Raw genomic sequence first — 25,958 nt, 5'->3', positions numbered from 1 at the left:
GAAGAGTTCATCTAATCTACTGATTCTGTTGTCAAATAATTATGTTGAACACTGTCTGCTGATACTTACAGATTCATTCAGATTATGGAGTTTGTTGCATTTCCTCCGTATTTTCCAAGATGTGAATCATTGTCTTGAATTCTTCTCACTGAAAATATATACAACTCCTTATGCTTTTCCTGCAAAGTTGTGGCTTAGATCTGAAATAGGGTAGGCAACAGAGTTCACTTTTCCTGTAGACTTCAGATTTTTCAAGTTAATGATATAAAAAGAGAGGTTGCTAGAGGAATTCGAGAGTTTCCTCATTATATCATTATATGCAGACAAATTTTATTTTGTCAAAATTAATTTTGTCAGGTAATGTATGCACCTGTTCTTACAGAAGCAGCAGAAGCAGTTTCTTGTATCAGGAAAAGAATTGCTGATCACCCACTTTGAAAGATCTTTTGGCTTGGTGCTTGGGGCACTCATCTGTGATGTGAAAAAGTGCAGTAAAAATCCCTAGTCTGCATGAAAGACAGCACTAACTTGAATCTTAATCTCTTCCACCGTAGCTATGCAGGGCTCACACTGTTCATACACTTTATTAGTTAGCAAAAAAATGATTTCTTTCTTAAGGGCTAATGCTAACTATTCCAATAGCCTGAGGGGTTTTATTTATTTTCTTCCAGGATCCTATCACAGAGTGATTTCTTCTCCAGTTTTTGGCAGGTAGGCAGGCAGCCAGAATAACCATGACTGATTCAGACGAAAAAATAAATACGTCCTCTTTTAGGCTTTAGAGTCTTACACTCTTTTTGTGCTGCCTGATTCCAAATCTTACTTTGTATCTTCTGGTTTTCGGTGGAGACTAGTGATCACACTACAGTTTCTCAGCTGGCCTCTGCTCCTGAGAGCTTGGCTAGATGAACAAGTTACTGGTGGGCAATGCAGGCGGAGGTTTTGAGACAACATTAGCAGCTCTGCGGTTTCTGTGCTACCTATTTAAGGCAGCTCAGCCCTCTGTGAACATCACTGAGCCTACCTCGCTTGGGAAGTTACTCTTCTCTTAAAGCACAGAATGATTTAAGGGCACCAAATCCTGCACCAACCAAAGAAGAAACCTTACAACTAAAAATTTAAGAACAAAGAAACTTTCAGAAAATTATTTGAATGTGAAACCTAAAGGCTGGTCATGAATACTGGGTCAAGAAAATGTGACCATGAGGTCAGTGTGATTTGAGGCTGCCAACACAATGTCCTTACATATTTAAGCAGAGGAGCAATTCTTCAATAGTAATCTCTGATGCAACTTAGTGGGAGTACCTCATCCATCTGGATACTTCTTTTTGACTGAAAACAGAAAAAGAACAAATGCATTTGGAGAAGAGTGGGGACTTGTGAGGGATCAGTTTAAAAGAAGGGATTAAAAGCACTGCATACAGCCCTGAGGGGAAGCAGTAGTCTACAGACATTGGAAGATTGCAAGCATTAAAGACAGAAAACAAACATGTGAGGTACTAGGAGAGGGTTTAGTTAGATCCCCTTTTCCCATGTGAAGTTGTGGGTGAATTTCTAGATAAGCTTGTTTAGAAGGTTAGCTATTTGCTTATAATAGTATTGTGAACAACAGTGTGTGGGAATTTAAAATATGCTAGCACAGTGCCTAGAAAAATACGTGTGAATTGACTGTAGGAAGTAACTCTATACAGGCTTGGAGATAGTTTAGCATAATCAGCTTTTTCCATCCATAACTCAGAGGATATTGTGCATTATTAAAAGCAGATACTTCTGGCCACTTGACTATTAGTCTCTTACAGCTATAAGAATATGAATGGTAGGTGTTAAAATCAGCCACAGGAGGGCTCTTGCATTATTTCCCTGCAAGCCTTTAAACATATTGAGGATAATAAAGGAAGAAACCCATTCAAGCAAGTATAGACAGAGGCTAAAAAGATCAAGTCAGTCTGTGCTCTAGTTCCTGTCAGTATGTACAGGAAAGGAATGCTCTGAATCATGAATAGTTCACTGTGCTTGTAGAATTTTCATCTGCTTCATCTACTTGTAGAAGCAAGAGTGATTTTCCCTTCTGTGATTTTAGCTAGATGCCATGTTTGTCCAATAATAGGGCACAGTTTGGTATATAGATTAGAGGTCTGGACATGAGGACTGAGATAAAGATGAAGTTTCCATGGTAGTGCTAAGCATCTACTCCAGGTTTTCCAGATATCTAAATTTGGTGCTGTACTTGTCATTACTAAAGCACTTTACCTCAGTTTTGCTTTTACTGTCTTCGCTGTGACTTGAGTCCCATCAGCACTGCTACAGCAATTTAGCTGAACTCCCAAAGCAACGCACTGAACGCCTACAGCAGCAGTCCAGAGCATACCGTCCAGGACACTGTGGATGCTCTTGTGGGTGTCTGATCAGAAGTGGTCACAAGACACAAGTGAAAGCCTCGTGGGGACTGAATGAGAGCTCAGTATCGCCAGACCAGTTGTGAAACAGGGCCTGCTCCAAAGGAACAAACATCCACATTGAAGATTACTCAATCCGTATCTTGCTTTCTTCTTTCCCTCAGGAAAAGAAACTCTTACCCTATGCTAGATTTACAGGTGCTAAACAAGGACCTTCCCACCAGTCAGTTGATCCACAGGCTTTTTTTTGCCTCAGGGGTACCCAGCCAATCTTTCCACTTACCAAGTGTACAGACATCGGGCAACTTTATCTTTTTTTTCCCTAAGGACATCCCTATCACACTTTGTTGCTCTTCCAGAAAGACTCTCTTTCTTGCAGTCCCCTCAAGATAATTTCTATCCACATATAGGGATCAAAACACTTCCTTCATACTCAAAAAGAGTCTTCCAAAATTTGCTGGTTGTTCTCCAATTTGCTCACACTTTCCAGATGAAGCATTTGGGGATAGAGTGGGTGAGTAGAGAATTAGCTGCTTCTTGCCCTGGTCCAGAGGAAACATTTGAAGCCCCTTCCTGTTTTCATATGCAGTACATTGGTAGTGGACCCAGCTAAAGAAAATAATTAAAGGTTTGCAAAAATTGGTTTCTTTTTTCCCTGTGGCATTACACACACACACACACACACACGCGCAAAAATGGTAAAAGCAGAACAAGAACCGTCTGCTGTTCAAGATCCACACACTGGTGTTAGAAAATTATTTCGAAATACAGCTCTGAATGAAACAATATTGAGACTTTACCTCTAATCTGTTCTTCCTCAACTGAAGCATGAAGTTTTTTTCCCCGCTCAGTGGAAAGAGGCGGCTCAACTTACATGAGAGTTGTGCTGGAAGTCACCATACATCAGGATTCATTAAATGTCCTTCCCTCTCTACTGATATGTAAGGAAATTTAAATGACTAAATTAATATATTGGCACCTCATTTAAATAATTAATAAATAGATTAATAAATAAATAGATTGAGAAATCCATATCTTTTACTTGGGCCCCTCAATCTGCCTCCTGAGTGATCAAACCACCAAAATATTGGCTATTTTGATACGGTTTGAGACACAGGAGGACAACGTTTTATTTACACCTGAGAATGTTTTTTTCTTCTTGCCAGAAGTTCTGTCCTGCTCTATCTGTCTTGGTGAATATCTTCTTTTGCAAAGCTCACTTTTGACAACATTTTTCCAAGGAAAAATCATTTCGTCTGATAATCCATGACCAGCTCTTTGGGACACAAACAGTTCATGTTTTCTGATTGAGCCCTTCCTGAAGCACTAAATGCCATTCTTTCTTTGGACTACCCACATTTTCAGAAGCGCTCGCCCCTTTGGGTGTTGAGCTTCAAAGGGGAAATCCATCCGCAGGTGCCAGTGTGAGGGATGTGAATAGTGTGAGATGCTGTGTTGTTTGTACATCTGCACCTGGCCTGTTTTGAAAACCAACTCCACCACTGCTGCCTCTGGCACTTATCCCCTTTCCCGGCCCGTGATGTTTTTTTACAACCCCCCCGAGGCCCAGCATATCTGGCCATCAGGACAGCAAGCCACCAAGCAGCGATGAACAGTAACCATGTGCAGAGAATTCCTTCAGAGCCCTGTCCCCCCCTCGGATTTCTCCCCTCCTGAATATTTGCTCTTTCATACTTCATTGGAGAATTGTGTTATCTCCGTAAGATGTGGTCGGGCTTAGCGCGGGAATGTCCGTGGTGGCATGCCGCCCTCCTCCCGGAGAAGCTGCAGTGGGACAAGCTGCCTCATTAGTAGGAAGAGGGGCTCTTCTTGACTGTAAGAAATATAAATAAATAAAATAAATAAATAAGTAGAAGAAGGAGAGATGGGGAAAGGAGAGTGGGGGAGAGAGGGAAAAAAGGAAGAGCAACTTTTTTTTTCCCCCCTTCTTCTCCTCTGAAGGAAGCAGCAGTGTCTCCTTGCAGAACGACAACCCTCAGGATACAGCAGTTGTCTTCAAATCTGTGACCATAAAAAATCATTATCTCTGTGAAATACAGCAATTTGGGAGATAATCAAACAGTGACCAGGGGGCAGAGCTGCCAATCTGAAGGATTATGCTCTGTGCACGCTTGATTCTGTCTGACCTTCCTCCGAGCCAGCTGTCAGCTTGGCGAAAACGCACACGGATCGACTCAGGGCACATTCATTAGACTGTCTTCGGTGAAGAAGTCATTTGCATAAAACCCCAGCTTTCTTAATTAGTACTTCATTTATCCCTTGACTTATTTTGTGGCTAAGTTCACTCGCCTTTTTTTTTTTTTTTTTACTTGCTGAAAAATAAAATGGGGGAGGAGATTTCTTTTTTTTTTTTTTTTTTTAATGTGGGGGCAGGAGGGAATATGACTTGCAAATTATCTCAGTGATAATTAGCCTATTAACATTTTCAGAGATGTAGGAGGTTTCCAAATGTTAGAAAAAAAAGAAAAAGAAAAAAAAAGAATCAGAAGGGGGAAAAAGGGTGGGGGGGGAATACAGTAGTTGAAATTTATTATCTAAACTTCTGGATTGACAATCTTGAAATGTGGGGAAGCAAAGACAGTACAGTCCATTTGTTGAAAAACATCTCTCCTCCTTTTACAATGATGCATACTCTACTCATTCTCCAAGACTACTTAGGAAAATGCTACTACATCATTCCCATGGACAAGCAATGGAATTTTTTATTGTTAAATAAATAAAAATATATTTCTCTTCTACCACAGTTAACATTGAGTGAACTGCTCAGATTAGGAAGTTAACCACATACTGCAGTTTTACCCGGACTTTTCTGGTATGTACCAATAATGATTTTCACATCCCCTAAAAGCTTCAAAACGATAGTTGTGTCAAAATAAACTGCAAATTGTTGTGTGAGTATAAAAGTATTCACTTAAGATGCACTGCACTTTGCAGATTTAAAATTGTTATGTGATTGCTAGGAACAAACAAGCCACAGGAATGATTGCCTTGTGTTACAAGAAGTGTTCCGAGCAAGGAGAGATGCCAAATTAGTGCAGACATTATGAAATTTGTTCTTTAGTTCAAAGTAGATGCTAATGATGCTTGTTCTCTATTTGGTATTCTACTCTTGCCTGATGTAGGAAGGTATTTCAGAGTGCTCTTGAGTTTAATCACAAATTAATCCAACATACATCTCAGAACCACTATCAGAGCATAATTCTTGTGCAAGGGGAGGGAAATCCTGAAGTCCAAGCAACATCCTTGTCACGGACCAATCCATAGCTGAGAAAAAAGGCATACACATCCTACAATGCTGCTTTTGTGGCAGCATTCCGTTTAAAATAGCACAAATAAAGCAGTAAAACTTCCTGCCATGTTTTGTGAATTCCTCGCCATTGTGCAAGAGAGCAAAAATGTAACTGGGGACATCGCTGTTCTTGGATATATAATCACAGCTCTTCCTCTGGTTTTACAGGTCTTCTCCAATATTGGTCTTAAACAGAGTTTCAACACAGGAAAAGTGGCTGCAGTCAGGGTATTGAACGTCTCTAAATTTGAAGAATCAGGACCCACTTTCAGAAGGCAGAGTATTTCAGGTAATTATTTATTACTGAAATGAATAGTGCCAGGACCTGTTCTCTGGTCCTGAGGGCAATGGGCTCGGACTGGTTGTGTGCGTACTACTAAATTGCCTCACCCCCCAAAACAGTGTGATTCCACCCAAATTGCCTAAAAGGAATTGTCCTTGGCCCACACTAAGACCCCAAATATGCAGTGAAATGATTTGGGAGAACACTAGTTGGTCTGGAACAAAACAACACTGAAGATTTCCCTGGATATATAACAGTATGAGCAGCCACATTTTAGTGCCTGTGCCCGTTTCCAGCAGTGTTTTGTTTACTCGTGCAGATGTACCCTCAGCTATTTCCATTTGGAAATTAAAGCTAGTTCTGAGGTCCATTTCAAATTTTTTTCACTGGTATATTGCAAGAAATGTACTTAAGCAACTACCTTGAAAACCCACATATGAATGTTATCAATACTGTTGCTAAAAAGGCAAATTAATGAAAGATTCTGAAGATCATGCACATAGACTTTTTACAGACAGAATGAATACAACAGCATGTCAAGCTCTCGCTTTTGTGACTTATGTATCGGTATGGATTAATTAACAGCAGTGAACTGCTTCTGAATTTCTGCTGCTGTGGCCTTGCTCCAAAGGACTTCCATATTTCTGAACACACGTTTTCTTTTTCTGGTGATGTATAGCAACAGTATTTCAGTATTTCAAATGTGCCAAGAGCAGCTGTGGTTATGGAAGACTAATGCCAACAGCGCAGAAGTCAGTAGAAAGATAGTAAAGTTTACTTCAGCCATTTTTACACTAAGTTTCTCCCAATTAAATTTGGAAGTTTATGAGAACCTTTCAGAAAAAGTCTAATATTCAAAGATTTTTATTGCTTATGTGTAGACTAAGGATACCCAATCAACTACTAAGAGCCATTCAGTAAAGCTGAATTAAAATTGGAAAAATCTCTAAAAAATGTCAACACAAATTCATTCTCATAGAAAAAAAAAAAAGTCTCCTGAGGAAGAGTTGGATTTTGGAACTGACGAATACAGAGTCCCTCTGTGAATTATGCTACACTTATCAGTAGGTTTTGGGTATATCCAATACACTCTCAGCCTCCCAGCACTTAAAATCTACTGTCTGTAGCCTTTCATGAACTCCTGTGACCTTCTGTTACTCAGGGAAAATGTACTAGATTGCAAAAGATGAAAATTGATTTCATTATTAGACCAAAAGATTCAGCAGTAATTCCCTATTTAGTTACTAGGAACAGTCTAAAGTCTAGTTATAACCTTTTCCAACTGATTTTATGCCCACTTGGTGCCACCACACTCAGCCAACACATTCATTCAGCTCTCAGCCTTCATATCCCAATTCCAAGACTCCTGGCACAGACCTATAGGAACTTCACTCACATTTTTTGGAGCTTTCTCCTTGTTCTATTTCCCTCTGAATTACAGTTGCAATTCAGAAAGGTCACATTCTCAGATGTAAATAAAATATTGTTCCTGTGACACATTCATATAAGTCCAAGAGCAGTCATCAATCACTGCTAGTTGATTCAATACAGTAACAACTACTTTAGGTCCTTATCAAAGAATTCATTTTGCATTTTCACTCTAGCTGAAGGTCATCTTACCTAACTTTTCCAATATCAAAATTAGGCATTTAGTCTGAGCTAGTTGATTATGTTCCTGCTATACCTGGAAGAAGATAGATATGTCAACACAGAAATCAATTCCATCTAAAAGGGACACCATTTTTATGATGGGATGAATTATTCTCCGTGGGATCTAGTCTCTTCTTGCTGACCGTTGAGGTGTGTCTTGACAGCTAACTTAGTCAAGGAACATTTCTAGAAAACTATAGTTCAGTGAGATGGGTCAAGGGATTAATTGCTTGATTACACGCTACAGATAACAACCTTGAAAGCTTTCTTGTCATTGTAGTAATTTCAATTTAGTATAATAATAATAATTTTACAGGTGTAATGTCATGGACTGGTTTCTAAACTCATTTTCTGTCTTCCTTGTTTCCTTTAAGAGCATTGGGAATCTCAGAAAAGTGATTCTTCTTGCATAACACATATTTTCTGTAGGCACTTACCTGAGAGAGTCCCTTCTATCCATTTTGTCTCAGATGTACCCTAGCTAACAAGTTAGGTGTGCCATCTGAGCTGCTGGTGTAGGCTCCTTCATTAACGAATAGGGAGAGACAGGAGTCCCTGGAGGGTGGTTAATCCCACCTACAAGAGGTGATTGAGACATCAGAGCTGAAATGTTTCTCTGGATGTATCTATCTGACTGCAGGAGAATAGATATCTAACTAAGACTAGGCTCCTATTCTTTTAATGGTTAAACTGGAATAGAATTTGTTGATGACTCCTGTGTATCTTGTATAGTGCCACTGAATTTATTAGGATATCCATGAAATAAAACAGTATTGCAGCCTTTAGTGATTTTATAATTAGTGCTAGTAGTTGATGGTTTCTCAAATCCATGAATTCTATGTGTCCAGAATATACTGAATATTTTCAGGTGTTCTACTGCTTCCATTATTGCTTCTTTGTACAATACTTAATTACCTTCTCTTGTGTTATCCTGAGATTGTAAGGTCTGTGGGACAAAAGACATCTGAATTCTGGGTAAACACTCAATGAATCACTGTTCAGATATCTCCACAGCTGATTCCAGCAAGAAAACATAGTACAATGCAGCATGGAGGTCCTTGTGGAGACCAGTAGAGATACATCAGAATACTGCTGTTTCAGCTAGCAAACCTTATGTCCAATTATAACATGCTATTTGTCAGTTCTAGACAGGATTCCCACTTTTGCTGTTAAAAAGAAACAAAAAATCCCCACAAAGTCCATAGTAAAATCCATAGGCTGGATGGTAAACCCTGATACAATAAAGACATGCCAAGAGCTGCTGGCAAAGGGATGGAGATAGACACCCACCTTGTACGCTCACCTTGCATAACCATTTGCCTTCAATCCGCCTCTTTGGCTCCTTTCAGATTTGTGGATACAACCTGACAACAGTTATGTATGGATATAATGACTAAATGCCAAAACAGGTCTTGCTTCTTGAGCAAAGCACTTTATAGAAATAATAACAAAAATGTGTAAATAAAGGACATATGCTCCTACGTCTTCAGCGGACTTAAGGAATGCTTTACTCAATCATGACCCCTCCTTGGTAAGGTTTGTCATTTCTCAGCCTTCAGCATTTCACATCATATCTTCTCATTGCTACTTATTTTGTTCCCTGAATTGTTGTATTTTTTCTTTTCTTTACTATCTCTTCTTCTCTCTCTCTGTTTAACTACTAAAATTTAACCTAAATTTCCCTGCCACAGCTTAAATCCATTACATCTTGCTCTGTCCTAGTTGACTAATGAGAATAATTATCAAACTATTTTTCAATGTGAATTATCTACTCAGGCTAAAATAAAACCACCAATCTCATTTTCAGTGAAAATCCTGAGTCTGGCCAACAATCGCAATCCCTGAAGTAAAATAACAGGGTTTTATTTACTAAAGTCTTCAGACTATTCATTGGGTTTTATTGGCATTGAAATAACATTTGGGCAAGATTATATTGCATATCTTTTTTTTTTTTTTTTTTTTTTTTAATATGGCAGTTTAAAAGCTCACAATTAAAAAGCCTCTGTTAATACTCTGATATTGCCACCAGGATCAAAAAGGGATTAGTGCCAGCATTCTGGGCTACTAAAGCATGCGCATACTACTGAATGCACACTCACTGGAATGCTCATTTCCAGGAAAAAAAAAGGGGCATGGAAATAGGATTCTTTCCAAGATGCTCCAAGCATCAGCCAAAGGACTGGATCTTTGTGCTGCCTTGGCACAGGGAATCTCTCAGCTGGTGTAAAACGAGTGTACCTGGCTCTTAAGTCAGCTTTTCCCTTAATATAGCTTGAAAATCAGCTGCACTAATGCTCATGTGGGACATGATTCCTGGAACCACAGGCAGTCTCATAAAATACGGCACTTTCTACACTGTTCTGAGTTACTCGTTGCAAGGGCTGATACAGACATAGTGTGATGCTTGCAGAGATATCCTGTATTAGGATAGAACATCTTACTGTGATGGAGAATAAATATGTACAATTAAAAAAAAAAAAAAGAGGTAAATAAAATGTTGTCATATTACAATGAATATCTTCAATAGTGGATCAAATCTTCCTGGAGAGGAGGGAGCAACAGGCCCAAAAATCACTGGGGATGAAAAAATACCAAAAAAAAGAGCTGTGGCGTGCAAAATAAAGACATGATTCCCTTAGAGTAACTGCCTTGATTCCATCAGCTCAGATACTTAGCCGAGCTTGAGTTACAAGGGATGAACATGTAAAACCAAGTTGAGTCAAATTCATTGTCCAGCATCAAGAAGGAAATACAGATTTGGAGTCGAGGTATGAAGGCTGAGGAGCTCTTGGGGGCAGTTCTTGCTATTGCCACAGGAATCCCACGTTGTTTTGGCATTATCTGAGCTCAGTGTGCCTCGACATCGGCTCTAGACAACACTATCCCTTTGTTTAGACTCTGCAGACTTTCCAAAGATTGTGTCTTACCATGTGTTTGCACCATCTCTGCCTTGAATGGTTCCTGAGCCCACCTGAAATGTTGGGAGTATGAATACCTCTGGAAATGAAAATTACAGTAGATGGAGGGACTCTCCTTATAGCGTTTACAACCCCATTGCTAATCACAGAAGTCTGAGAGCACCACAGGTTAACAGTAGTGTGAGTTGACATCCCTCCAATGGTGTCCTGTGTCTAATTCATGGAAGAGGATAATAGTCACCTTCTGATGTTTGCTAAGGGAATTACACCACAGAAGGCCTATGGGAACCTCTCTGGAGTAGCAGCTGGAGGCCAAGCAGGATGTCTCAAGGTATCCAATATGACATTAGATGCCTCCATTAAGGTGGCTGAAAGCCTCTCACATTTTCAACCCAAGAAGTTTGACATCCATCGGTTCCTAGTATCATTGCTTGGCCCACAATTGAAAAAAGAAAAAAAAAAACAAAAAACAGGTTTGGCAGCATGACTACATTTTTTCCTACATCCTCATTTTGCCTATTGTTGAGCGGTTTTTAGCAAAATAAACTAAAAGGAAAGTGTTTCTTCTGAATACTTTAAAACCTATAATTTGACTGATCTTTATTGTGAAATATCTTGTTTAAGTTTCTGTTAATTTTACAGGGGAAAAAAAGCTTAAATCACGCACTTTTATCAAAATAAAGTCCAAATTACTGACATTTTTATTAACCTTTTTTTAAATATAACCTTATTCTGAGGAAGAAAATATAATTTCAGCATTCTGTGGCTTTTTCAAAATTGTAAAATGAAAAGAGAGCTACAACATATAACTCTCTTTCCGCAGTTACACTGGTCATCCTGCTGCTGCTTTTACAGAAAGCATAATTTGAGAGATGGAAAAGACTGGAACATAGCAGGAGACTTCACAAAGATTTCTTGGTGTTCAGGACCCGGACAATAACGACTGTAAACACTTGTCATTTCCCAACTGGTAAAACAGCATAACACTGAAGGCAGAAGGAGATTCCGTGGCTGGTAGCAGACCAGAGTTTTGTTTCTACAGTGAGTGTAAATTCACCGGATTGTTTGATAGGGAATGTCATCTTCAGCAGCAACACTGAAACTGCTTTTCTGTGGCTCACAAAAGACACCAAGTATAATCTGAAAGTGACAGACATGCTTTAATTTCAGTTCCAAGATAAAACTAAAAGCAATTAATGCAAGTTTGTGTCACCTCAGTGTAAATGAGAGCTCAACAGAATTATTTCAGATTTTCACTGATATATATCAAAGCAGGATTTTAGTCATTTTACTTGAGTAGAATTAAAATGTAACTTCGAATTAATTCAGTTGCCTGGACATATTTATCAAAACTGAGTGTCATCTCATCTTCAGGACTCGGTGACAAAAGCTTTATATCAAGTTCAGAACTTGACTGTACCAAGTGCTGTTCATATCGTAAAAAAGGCTGGATCCTGTCCTATTTGCAGCCTGCAAAAATGAGGCAGATAAAAATCAAGGATAAGGAAATGATATTGTCCCCTTTTTTAAAGATCACGGGATGAGGCACATAGCAATTAAGTGTTGCAGCCAAGGTCACATTGTGATTTGCAATCCATAGCACATCTAGGGTTTGAACCCAAGTTTCAAGCTTGGGTTCAAAAAACAACCAAAGCAGTTTTGTTTTGTTTTTTTTTTTTACAAAGCAAAGCATTTGTGTTGTTGGGTTTTTTTTATATGGTTAGTATATAATGTGGCAAATGCAATTTTAAAAATTATATAGCTTAACAGTTCTCTCTGTACTTAATTTATCCTGTTTTTTCATTTAGAGTGAGGAGGGTTTTTTATTTTCTTTTTTTTAGGGGGGTGGGGGGGATGTTTTTTGCTTAAGTATCAAATTGCAATCTTACATAAGTCCAAATAAAATAAAATAAAATAAAATAGCTACCTAAATACCATTACCTGAAATTTTGAAACATTAAGACTTCAAAAGGGTTAATTAATTACATTAGCTGTGTCATTATCCTGGCAACATTCTGCCCGAGGGTGTATAGATCTATTCAGCTGCTGAGTTTGAAAGAGCTGTGTCCTTCTCTCGCAGAAGAAAATTCATCAGACATTAAAAACATAGTCATTAGCAGAACATATTGTTTTCTCTCCACCAGATTGAAGAACATCAGATGGAATAATCAAAACAAATATTAAATAAATACTTTAAAAAAAAATATGGAACCCAGAATTCATTACAAGTCAAAATAGATTTTTTCCATGATAAATTGAAACTACTTAATATTTATTGAATGCGGAGAACCAAACTCTCCACAGTCTCACATCTTTGTAGTCAAAAATGGGTGTAAAATGCTTCTCTATTTGAATGATAAAATGATGCTTTCACTTTTAACAGGTGTAAATAACTGTAAGATACAGCTAGTATAAATATAGAAAAAGTGGTAAAATAAAGAAAGCACGACAAAGATGTTTAAAGGTATGAAATGGGTTCTATGTAAAGGGAGATAAACTACAATAAAACACTTCAACCTGGAAAGGCTAATTGTTTCAGGATGTGACAGAAGTCTATGAAATCATGACCATCATGGAGGAGGTGAAGAAAGAACACTTATTCGTTCTTTCTTGTAATACAAAATCTAGGAGGTGTCAAATAAAGTTATCTAAAGGTGGGCTCAAAATGATTAAAGGAAAGTACTTTTTCACACAGCACATAATTAAACTATGAAACCCATTGCCACAGGATGTTGTGTCATAAGTTTTCATGGGTTCAAAAAGCAATTAGATACAAACATGGGAGGAAAACCCTTCATAGACTACGATAGACAAAGAAATAACCCCCGGGTCAGGAAATTGCATAGCCACAGATTGCAGCAAGCTCGAAAGCTAAAATGTGGGAACATCAATGTATATTTTCCTTTTTATGTCCCTTCCCAACAGGCAGTCATTACCGGCCATTGCTGGAGACTGAAAAACTGTCTACACAGTCTGTGGTCTTACTAAATACATCTTCTTTTATAAACCAGTTGAGAATAAGCCTAAAAATTTTAGCCTTAGAGTAAGAGGAAATATTTTTTAAATTGTAAACATATCCTATGTTTTCATGTGGTTCTGTAGATCTAGTACAAACCCCCGCAGGTTTGTCCTTTCTGCAGGATAGACAGCGCTATTTTGGAGCACATGATGAGGAACACGTCAGATGCCTGTGATCATTTGGGAAGATCTTTCCTGCCAGAAGAAGTTAGAACCGCAGCCACGAGAAGTGGTCCTGTTGGAAACTCTTTCATCTCCGCCATAGAGAAGAATCAAAATGAGGGCTGCTTATCAATGGTGTTATGCATCCATCACTATGCAGTTCTACTAGATGCTTCCACTAAATGCTTCCTAAACAAAACAAAAAAAAACAAAAAAAAAAAAACAACAAAAAAAAATTTCATTTATGAGATGTCAGAGATCTAGAAGAAATCCTTGGTTTAAAAAACCCCAAAATTATTCCTGTTTTGATCTGAGCTATACAAAAAGGGCTCGCAGAAATAAGCGGTTACATCCTGGTGTCGTTGCTGGTTAGGGAAGAGCTTACCTGGAGAGGCACTCACAGAGTACTTCTGATTTCACAGTCTGATGTCAACTACTTTTCCCTGAGCGCACACAAGTACCCAGAGTGAAACAACAATAATTTTAAGAGATTAAAACGTTTTCTAACTACATAGGCACAAAGGTAAAGAATTCACTTTCAGGGGTATCTTTCATTCTGGCATAGAGATATAAACACGGTAGAAAGTAGAAACAGGAGGCAAAAATTTTCAAAAGTATGTAAATCAATCAAATCTGAGTAACATTCCTGATATCTGCAGAAGGCACTGTCTTGGTGTCTGGGCCATTCCCTGACAAAGTTCACAGCCCTTGAAACAATGGAAGAAAACAAGAGTGCCTCAAAAAAGTGATCGCAGTTTTTATGAGAGAACCAAACTAGATGCATTTTCCCAAATATTATGCAGAGAGTCAACTTCAAATATGAGAACAGTTCGCTTACAACTGGCAGAAATTATACCATAAAAGCTGTGCATACGCACAAGGTTTTATTTGTTTTTCTTTTTTTTTCTGTTCTTATTTAAAGATCTAAACAACAATTTCTAATGTGCCAGTGATGTAAACTGTGTAAGTATAAATAAGAAAACTAGAAATAGTAAGAACATAATTTTATTTTTATAGGAAGTAAAGTTTGAGGATAAGAAAGTGAAGCACAGCAACAAATAAAAAGCTATTAGAAAAGGAAAATCAATAACTGCTCTCATAAACAGTTAATTTTGGAGTGATAGTTGTTAAAAAGGAATTTGGAAGGACCCCATCATCAGCTGAGGTAGGAAACGGTGTATAGCAAATAAGCAGAAAAGCTTATGAAGCAGATCTACAGACATACAGTATTAAACACACTGAGAATGTACACATCTCTGTTCTCTTACAGCCAACCTCCGCATGATCCCAGGCACAAAATTTGAAAAATCTGTGCTTACTGGTAATGTATTTTTACATAGAGAGCTAAGAGGCAAATGGGAATTCTGACAATGGGCTCAGACCCGGGACAGGAGAGCAAAAATATTGCATCTACCCAGATTGTTTGGACAAAGCATCCAGGCTTCCCTACGGACTCCGTTAACTCCGTGCAATGCCTACACTCCTCAGGATCTGTCAATGAACAGCACTGGGTTAGAGGCCGTGTTTTTTCCCCAGTACTGGATTTTTCAATTCCAAAAACTCTGCCAGTCTCTCGTTAAGAAATGGGAAGGCTGAGGGTGCTCGTTAGCACTAACAAATGCATTGTAATGTGTCTGGAATCTTACCAGATGCTGGAAGAGAAATAGAAAGTATCCATACTTTTTTATTTTTGTTGTCTTCTGATTCATCTTAAAAGACTCTTCTTGTTGGACAGCCTTTTTTCTAATTTATCATTGAACATCAAAAATGTGACACGAGCTGAAATCTCTGAATCCACCTTAAAATGTCAGTGAGGGAATTTGTTGGTTCAGCCCATCACTTCGTATTTGAATTACGCAGCCTGAGTTGATTTACAAAGGTCTTTTGGTCACTGACAAGCACTGGAGACTCCCTTCAGGTGCCTCACCGGAGACACCAAGTGTAATTTGAGATGCCAAAGGTATCCCGAACATCTGCAGGGGCCAGCTAGATCCATCTGGGGACTTTTGGGAGACCTTACAGCCTCTGGAGCAGTGGTTGGGAGTTGCTGCATATCAAATGGCATTGTAAACTGAACTGAGTGCTCAGAGAGATTTACAGACAGATGCCTAATTCCCCTTGATAGTCAGAAAGGCATTGGGAGCCCAGCTGGTTTTCTTTCTTTCTTTCTTTCTTTCTTTCTTTCTTTCTTTCTTTCTTTCTATACTTATTTATTATTCCTTTTGTGGGTTTAATAGAGTTGCCGGCACACAGGTGCTTGGTGCATTTGGGTCAACCCAAGGGTGCCTGGTTCTGCTGTCACCCAGGAATTGTGCAGATCACTGTATGTCACGTGTTGTATCTGTCGGCCCCTTGCAGTTTTCAGGGTTTCCAATGCTTTAGATACCTATGCTGAGACAACCAAGCTGATCCCTACACCAATCTGCCTGCTTAGGCACACTATTGCTGCTGCAGATCTGACCTACTGAGTCTATCGCTATTTAGGACCTGCTGTGATTTTAAAAAAAACTGAGATTTTCTCTGTTAGACTTCCACTGAAATTCCTCTTCGATGCTTCTACCAGCTGCTGCAAGCCTATAGCATCCCTTTGGAAGGTGTGTACCTAAAGGCAGGCACAAGAGTCACTTACAGTTTAAAGGTGATCCCATTGCCAAGGGATCTAGTTCCATATCTGGGTATGCCCAAATCCCCAACCCTAAAGTGGAACTTATTCAGCATACAGGTGTTCCCTCCAACAAAGGAGGAATAAATCAGCCACTAAGGTATAACATGTGAAATAACACTATCTTCATTTTTTTTAAGTTTCCAGGTGGTTATTTTCAACACCATCAGGCTACCAAATGTCTACCTTCTTAAATTAGAAGTGTAGCATGTTCCACCCCCCAGTAGGGAGAATCTGTCCAGGCAGTATTATGGGCGCCATTATAGGTGTACTCAATATGTCTCCTATTTGGAGATTGCTACCAAAATCCAAAGGGCAGGATTAGCTTCATCCATTGAAAATCACCTCTATGCAAAGAGCTAACACATGACATTATGCATATAAGTATTTTCTTCTAGATATTTTCAAGGACATTCAACCAGTTGTATAGCTTTTGTACCAGATCTTCACACAGGATGAATTGTACTTTTGGTTCGTGGGCTTGATGGCTGAAAGGTATGACAACAGAAATTTATGAATTATTTACTGGAGTAAATAATGTGGGAATTTAACTGGTACACGTGGAAAATAAATAACTTGCTCCACCTCATAGTACTTTGAGGGGAAGGGGGAGATACTCATGACCATGGATCTCTTTTTTCCCACTCACTGCTTTTCCACTGATAATATATTAGGAAAAGATGAAATATTAAGTAGAAATATTATAGAATGGCTTTCTGTTTCACCAGGGGATGACAGATGAAGTGGAGAGGACACCTGTTGAGTTTATGGAGCCGATTCATCAGCCTCCTGTTTGACCCACAGCCATCATCTTCCTGCAAATTAATATTTACCACTTTTAAATGCCTTCATCTTGGGAGGGATAGGAGGAGAGATGAGGTAAGGCAGGGAAAAACCTAAAAGAGAGGTTTTGTGAAGAATTGCAGGGAACATACTACATCATAAGCTAATTACAGCTCGGCCTGTCCGAGTGTCACTCTGCAATGGTGAATTATAGGCGTGAGGCTGCAGCACTTCACTTTCTTACTCATAACTAAATCAGAATCCTTTTAAGTTTTAATTAATCTGCTTAGCTTTAGTTGTGAGGGAGCAGGGGAGTGGGGAAGGAGGGCAGATTAACCCTTCAATTGACAAGTACTTCAGAGTGTCTGCTCTTGGGCTATTTTTTTCTTAAGCACCTGAGGGAGACAGCATTATCAGTCTGACGTGGGGGCCTATTAGGCTGTGATTTTTTTTTTATTTTTTTTTAATTTGCCAGTGTCTGGCTAGTCCTTTCTATTTCATTATCAAAAACCAATTAATTTTCTGTAAAAGCATCAAATTAATTACAAAATACTATGGAAATATAAAGAATGGAGGAATTTCCCTCTTCTCTCCTCCTACCCTTGCCTCATTATGGGAAACATGTTGGGCCCCTTGGCAGCAAAGCCCTATTAAAGAACTACAGACTGTCTAGCTATTCATTTAAAATTCTGTTGGTGGTGTCAGGAGGCCTATGTAATGGGGGTAAGTCCATTTCCACCCACAGAGATCATTTTCCAATTCCCTATCACAGAAAAATACAGTCATAAAATCATTAGAAGTGAGGCTGGAAGAGACCTCAGGAGGAAACCCAGTTCATGCCCTCTACCTGTTCACCAAAGCTTCCAGGCATGGACACACTACAGCCTTTCCAGGTGATCCTCTCTGTTTTGCAATGATCCTTTTCATTAGAAAAATATCCCTATTGCAGTTTATGTTCGTAATTATTTCTCCTATACTTGTTGTATACAGGGAACAGTTTTCTTTTTCTTCTTTATGTCTGACTACAGGTATTTGAAGACTGTTACTATGTCTTCATCAGTCTTTTCTTCAGTCTACTTTTTCCTTCTTCTTTCTATATTTTCTGTATAGGTAGCATTCACCGTGGTTCTACTCTGGGTGGTTAAAGTGACAATGGTAAGAATGGAACTCATCTACAGCTTGACTATCTATAAATATCGACCTATGATTCAGGTGCTTAAACATTGGTATTTGGTGCTATTTGAGATATCCTAGGATATTCTACCTGTGTTCCAGTTTTCCCTTGGTTTTGTGTCATGTCTGTTATGTCTGGGCAAATGCCACATCTAAAACAGCAGTAGATGCTTATGTTTAGACAAGAGAGTTGAGCCCCAGGTGTAATTCTGTTGCTGTCTACAAGAGAGCAATTATGTTTAGACAAGAGAGTTGAGCCCCTGTTGCTGTCTACAAGAGAGCAGGCTTTCACAGTACTCAGTGAAAATCTAACCAATGCAATCCATAGAGTCTAGAAATAGAGACTAAGTTGACCAAATGGAAATGTTTGCATAGAGTAAGATGCACCACTTTCTGGTCTCCTTTGACTTAGATATGAATGAGATCTCTGCCGACTATAATGGAATCTTAGACAGCTGATACCTACGTAGATACCTAGAGGTAGACACAAAGCTCTATGGATCTGTGTCTAGGACTGACTCCCAACCCACTTCATGTGACTCCTACATACATACTAGGGTTGCAGATACTGGAATGTGGGGAAAAGAACACCATGTCTGAGAGATTTTCACAAAATGGAGATTTCAGAAACTGCAATTCTGAAAATTTCAGAATCCTTTGTATTTAGAATTTCTACAGTAAATACTTGGCAAAGTTTGAAATTAAATGCCTCTGGGTTTTCATTGAGGATCTTAACGAGTGGTGGGTGTATAAAGTTCTCTCCAAAGACTTTGTTAAATATGCGTATAATGTTTCCATTATACCCACAATTCTGTATTTGCTGTAAAGGCGAATTCAGGTAGTGCCAGAGTAGATACAACTACATTTTCTAGTTTGGACGCATGTCATACAACCTCGGTTGTCCGCTAGACTAACATACACTCCTGGGTTGAGATCCAGATGTGCTTTGCTGTGTTAATAGCCATTCAGAAATGGTCCAATCCCTGTATGCATGTTTGCATGTGCTTAGGTGGACAGTGTAATTGAGATATATGGGAGGAGTGATATATGCCATTGCACAAAAAAAGCAGATTTTGGTTATTCCTATAAGTTGGACTACATGATCATTGTGGGTCTTGTCGAACTGAAATTTTCCCTTCCCTTCCCTTCCCTTCCCTTCCCTTCCCTTCCCTTCCCTTCCCTTCCCTTCCCTTCCTCTTCTATGTGATTTCCATAACTAGTACAAAGGGTTCACTGTATTTTAGTTAAACCTACAGGTATATTGATCAAATTATGTTGGCCTCCTTCCTAAACTCCTTTGTTTTTTTGTCTCTTACGTAATAAATGTACTAAGTGTTGAATGAAGAATGTTCATTGCCAAAAAAAAGTGTTCTGACCCCACAATCCACTATCTTAAAGCATCTCAACTTTCCAGTACTGTAGCAGGCCTATCTCATTTTAGTTTTGCTCTGAATTCTCCTTGTAGACCACAATTTAAGCAACAGGAGTATGTGGAGCCCTGAAGCAAAAACAGCTCCATTTGGCAGCTGATACATTCTCCTTAAAGCTATCTGAGCACAAGTAGCTCAAACACTCAGAGGACTGCAGGAAAAACTGAACGTTACCTCTGTAAAGACTAGGGGGTTTTCAGGCACCACAGGAAGGTTGAAGAGGGGATGAAAAGCCCTGGGGATCTGAGTTTTCTGATCCTGCTTCTACTCAAAAGGTGGCGACCACTAAAAAGGTCACTCCTACGAGCAGCAGTTCTTTTATCCAGTGTGTCCCCCACTCCAACTGTAACAATAATAACCAGTCAAGATTTTCAGGCAAGGCAAAACAGTGAGTCTTGGCCATTTTCTGGCCATCGTCAGACTGCTATTATTCCTGTCGATGAGGGAAATAATTATGGGACAATGGAATGACATTGTCACTGGTCTGGTCCACATCCCACTCACTTGACCACTGCCCCTACAGATTCTTATGTTATAGCCGGGCTGAGGAAATCCCCACCAGTATTCAGGGTACCCGATAAATGTGGGGAAAACTATATTCATTTTGATTGAGGGAGAGAATAACTTTGGAAGAAGGAAAGCAAGAAGAAAGTGAGAGTTGCAACATGCCTGCTGCATAGTCAGTTTGAGAGTGGAATTTACTACTGTGCAGAAGACTTTTGTATCAATTGTCTCTCTATTCTGGTGAATTGTGAAGTTCCATTTCAGTTACACCTTTTTGTGCAGAGGCCCTGTGTAAACCAGAGCACATCTAACTGACAAGCTTGTTTGGGGGCAAAGGATTCATCTCACCTTAATTTATAGACAATAAAATAGACAATAATTTGTGAATTAGCTATATTCTCTCATTTATTGTCAGTAGGCAGAAATAGACACTTCTAGATCTCAAATGATCTGAAATATTTTTGATGTTTACCAGAAGGAAGGTGAATTAAATCTTTGAAGCACCTTTTCATCATAACTGATCCTAAAAGGAGCCCAGGTTGACCAGCTTAGATGTGTATGTCAGTGTAGCAGACAACCAAAGTTATATGAGATGGATTGATGCTTAAAAATACAATTACGTCTATTCCAGTACTACCTGAATTCACCACTGCAGTTGGTACAGAAGTCAGAGGGTAATAATCTATGTCTATTCCTATTCAAAAAATGTTTCAGAAGCTATTGGTTAATGAGGAATAAATAACATGGTTTAGAAATACTGATAAAAAACAAATTCTACTCACTTATGACCTAGGGAAGTCTTGAAAATCAGACCCAGTCTTCAGTTTCTGTGGCTCCACTCATTCCATTGAGCTGGGCAGATTTATACTAGCTAAAGATTAGGATCAAAATATAAGCCTAACATCTTTAAATGCTTTAATTATTTATCCAAGGCTGTTTTGACTTGCCCTCTGCAGTTGGCTGTGAGTCAGAGGAAGCTTTAAGTAGTGTATTAGTAATTATTAGCCAGTTTAAGCTTTCACTGCATATTAGGAATCAAATCAGACTTTTTTATTCTTTTAATCTTTTTTTTTTTTTAGAGAATGGAACAAAATGTCTAGTTTATCTCTGTAAAATAAAAGGCTAAAATAGCTCTTTGGGTAAAAATGTCCCATTTACATGCCTGCCAGAAGTTGGGGAGAAGAAAAAAAGAAAAAGAAGAAGCATGGAGAAGCATTTTCCAACTTCAAAGGACTGCATAAACATTGGCTGATGGTTGCTTCATCACCCGTTGCTGATATTTGATGATGGAAAGCCATAGTCTCAAGGGGGCAGAGTGTCAAAGGCAGCTTTATCAAGACATCAGCTGAACTCCTACCTTCCATTTTGCTGTCTCCTGAGCTTCTGGGAAAACTGCCGTACTGTAATGGTCTTCTCAGACTATGGTCTGCAAAGATTAATGTCCGTAAAAATGCTATACATTTAAATCTCAAGGTGCAAACCGGTGCATTCCACTACAGATGTGGAAGAACTCATTTCAGTCTCACCCTCCTTTGACCCAAATGTAAAAGGTTGGCGGTATCTGGTTGGTGGATTCAAAAGCAGCCAAAATCAACATCAGCTCATTCCTTTGTGTGCTGTTCACTAAAGAAACCTTGTCCACACTAGCTAGTGGGTTGGCAAAGGAGGTTTGAGTGGCCTTTTGACCTTTTGCTAAATGCTGGACTCCACAACGTAATGGAAGAGGTTGGCATCTTTGGACACAAAGGTTCAGACACAAAAGGGACCTTCGGTGAACCTATTTTGTGGGCCGTGATTAACACAAAATACATGCAAATGACTTTGAGTGGTTTTGAATGTCTCATTTTTACTTCATCAGCAATGAATTAGAGAACAGGTGTGTGCCAAGCTTAGAAAGATAAAAAAAAAAAAAAAGCTCTACCTATATAGATGGTAAATTTGGGGTTACCTGCATGCTGGTGCTAAAACAGCATTTCAGGGGTTAGGAAGAAGGTTGAGACAGATGGTGAATTGTTTCCTTTTAGCTACTAAATTACTGTCATTACACCTTCAGAAACTGTCCTGGAGTGACCACACTGAACTGCAAGGATCTCAGGTAGTTAAGGTAGGAACACAGTCACGCTGGGCTCCCCTTACCTCCACTGAGAAACCCCTCTGTACTCTCTTGACCTTCAAAACAGGGTGGCTGGATACTAACACCTTATCAACAGCTGTCCCTAGCACATACTATCCCACTGAACTTTATCTGTGTGTTACCTGGCAAAGCGTTACTTTGGTAGCTATTTTAGAGACCAGACTAACAGCTCCAGAGTGTGGACACTCCTAAGACTACCAAACTTCACACCCTGGGGCCACTTAGTTTACTAACGTATCCCTAACCACAGGACAACAGTCAATACAAAGCATCTAAGGTAATCTGCCTTCGGTTGCCTGCTAAAACATTTTTATTCATGAAACATTCATACAAAGATTCTAAAAAGATTGACTCAATCCCTAAGATTATTTTCTTTAGATACCAGCACACAGATAGCTGAGGTCACGAGCATCTTAGATCAGCTTGATCTGTGTTTTCCATAGGCATATTTGAAAGACAAAGGATTTTTTTTTTTATTTAAACCAACAGATGCACAGCCAAGAAAAGCAGCGTATTCAGTATTTTAGAAAGTAAATACAAAGAATGATGTTTTGAGGTATACAAATGCCTCTGATAAGATACAACAGGGTGACTAACAACAGTAAGTTAAAAGGAGGAACACTTTCTTCGTGATGTGACCTACCAGGGTATAATAACTTTGCCAAAACAAACGTTAGTAGCTTGAGGTTCCCAGTAGCAGAATCCAAATGGGGTTCAGCAAGGGCTAGGAAACAGCATAGAAGGATATACTTTGATGAGATCCTTGGTGTTTTTGTAGATGAGACTCTTGTGAAAAAAAAATGGCATACATAGTGCCAGCTCCTCTCATTTTCCTTCTCTTTACTTCTCCGTGCTCCTCATTCCTCTGCTGCTGTTGCTGATGCTTGCTAGGGATAGATGATGTGCTTTGGATATACAATGTCGGAAGGCAAATAATAAATCCACATGAACCTGGTTGATGGCCTTCAGAGCCTGTACAAGTGCTCCCCTGAGCTCCAGGTTTAAGGAGCACAGTGCAGTAACTCAAGCCAGGATCACAGAGGATGAAAAGTGTCATCTTCTGAGGTTCTATACCGTGTCTTGTCTGTAATACACTCACACCGCACCAGTGAGATATGTCTTACAGGTTGGGAATCACTGAAACAAAAGACCTAAGGTTTTTCAACTTCATATCCTTTCCAGTCATACTCTTTAGTCAACCTGATTTTAACCTCAGTGCAAATCTTTCAGAATAACCTCCAAATATGGAGTCTAACTAGATAATCATTGTAAGCCCTTCTGAACTATTCTATTCTATTCTATTCTATTCTATTCTATTCTATTCTATTCTATTCTATTCTATTCTATTCTATTCTAATACAATGAGCGAAGCTTTCAGTGATTGGATTTTTATTTTCATACATGGATATTCCCTATAACAGTCTATTTCATAGTTTCTTTTGTCTTTTGTTTACTGCAACATATCAAGGGCGTCCTGGTATCCTTACATGGAAAATAGTTTATGGTGCCCTTAAATGGAAATCAATAGGACAATTCAATAAACACGAACGTCAAAAGGTACACCTTTGTTTTTGACTCAGTCATGAAAGATGAAATTAAACTTGCAATGAGAAGAACAAGGAAGCAGCTTTTCTTGGCACCAGTAATTACAATCTGGGATGGCCCCAAAAATCCTCTCTTTATTTTGAACCAGTCTGACAAAGAGTGCAAGTAACAGAACTGGAAAAGACAGAGCACTTGGCAAAAGCCTGTAAAATAGCAAAACCATTGAAACTGCGGGTTGTTATAAAACATGCAAGGAAGAAATACTCCCCCAAGCAGGACATGTCAGTTGCATAGGCATGGTTTAGAAAAACAGTTACTTAAAGACTATGACTTATGAACCTCTGAGATGGAGGCAGAATAAGTGCCATAGGGGTGTAGTGCAGATGAGAAATGAATTAAGCACAAATGAGGAGGAGAAAACTGGAAGAGTCACGGAAAGTTTCTGAGGTGGAAGGCGACATGCCCTAGGAAGACATGGAAAGTTGGGATGAAAAGAAATTCTCCCTACAGGCACAGCCCTTGTCTATTATGTTTTACAGTATTTCAGGAATTAGATTAGAGGACAATGATTTAATAGTTTACAAAAACCCTTCTTTTCAATAAGAAAAGGTTATTCATATATCTATATTTATACCTAGAATTGCTAACATACTGATGCTTATACTACATGTACCTACATAGGTGTATATGTGGAAGTAAATTATTGCATTGTGCTTTTTTATTGTGCTGCAAATCTTCTTCAAAGATTTACGAAAAAAAAAAAAAGAAGCTTATTAGGACACGAAGAAGAGTCTCCTGATGTTAGTCTTAAATTATGGTTTGGGACACAGCTATTACAGTCATGGACTTTCTTCTTAAGTCATTCTTACTGCAGGGTGGGAAATGGTTATATATATATATATTAAAGAGAATTCCATTAGCATCAAAAATTACGACATTTTTTAAAGCTGTCAATTTCATTGACATCTTCTTTCCTAATCTCTTAGAATGAAATATTTCCATCTCCTTATTTGAGACTGCTTTCTAGAAAGAAAACAATGCTGTAGAGAAGAATTTTAAGTTTAAGAAAGACAAAATAAAGGAATTTTTCTGTGATAGCTTTCTTTGATGCCCTCATAACATTATTTTTTACAGTTTCACTTAATAGAAAAACTATTTCAGAAGAACCAAAAAGAACTAACTGTGTAAAGCAGAATATCCAGTTCTTGCCCAGGGCTGCTTATGACGTCAGTATCCTAATAAATCATGATAAAAACAATGTTTCATATTCATAGACCTGATATGGTCTGAATTTATGAAAATAAGTAAAGTAGAAGAGTACAAATGATAGTTGTCATCAGTTTGCGTATATGGGTACCCAGGAGGAATATAGAGACACTGTCACAGCATGCAGGGATCAGGGTTAGGAGTCCGCGTGGAAGTTGATTATGGCAAAGGACAAGAATCAAGAATGGCTTCTACAGGTGCATCACCAGCAAAAGGAGGACAAGGGAAAATATGGGCCCGCTGCTGAATAGGGCAGGGGACGTGGTGACAGATGACCCAGAAGAAGCTGGGGAACACATGCAGCCTTTGCCTTGGTCTTTACTGGTAAGATTTGACTTCAGTGGTCACAGGTCTCAGAGACCAAGATGAAAATCACAGAATCAGAGAATCACAGAATGGTCAGGGTTGGAAGGGACCTCTGGAGATCATCTAGTCCAACCCCCCTGACAGAGCAGGGTCAACTGCTGGGAAACACATTTCCACTGTCCTCTCAGAGCAGTCTCAGTGCGCTAAAATATTTTTAGAGTTTTCCATTTCTGTTTCCCTGTCAGCTTCTATTGCTATACTCCATTTATTAGTTTCTATGTCTGTGATGAGACGGCATGGATTTTATTGGCATGAGCTTGAGCTGATCACGACACACATGTGTAAGCTACACAAAGCTTTTCCCTTTTTATCATTCTGCATGTCTATGTTCTGTGTATGTTGTAAAGGGGAATGGTAA

The sequence above is a fragment of the Charadrius vociferus genome, unplaced genomic scaffold (genome assembly GCF_000708025.1).
Source record: "Charadrius vociferus isolate BGI_N301 unplaced genomic scaffold, ASM70802v2 scaffold312, whole genome shotgun sequence".
Lineage (NCBI taxonomy): Eukaryota > Metazoa > Chordata > Aves > Charadriiformes > Charadriidae > Charadrius > Charadrius vociferus.
This window is presented reverse-complemented; position numbering follows the sequence as displayed.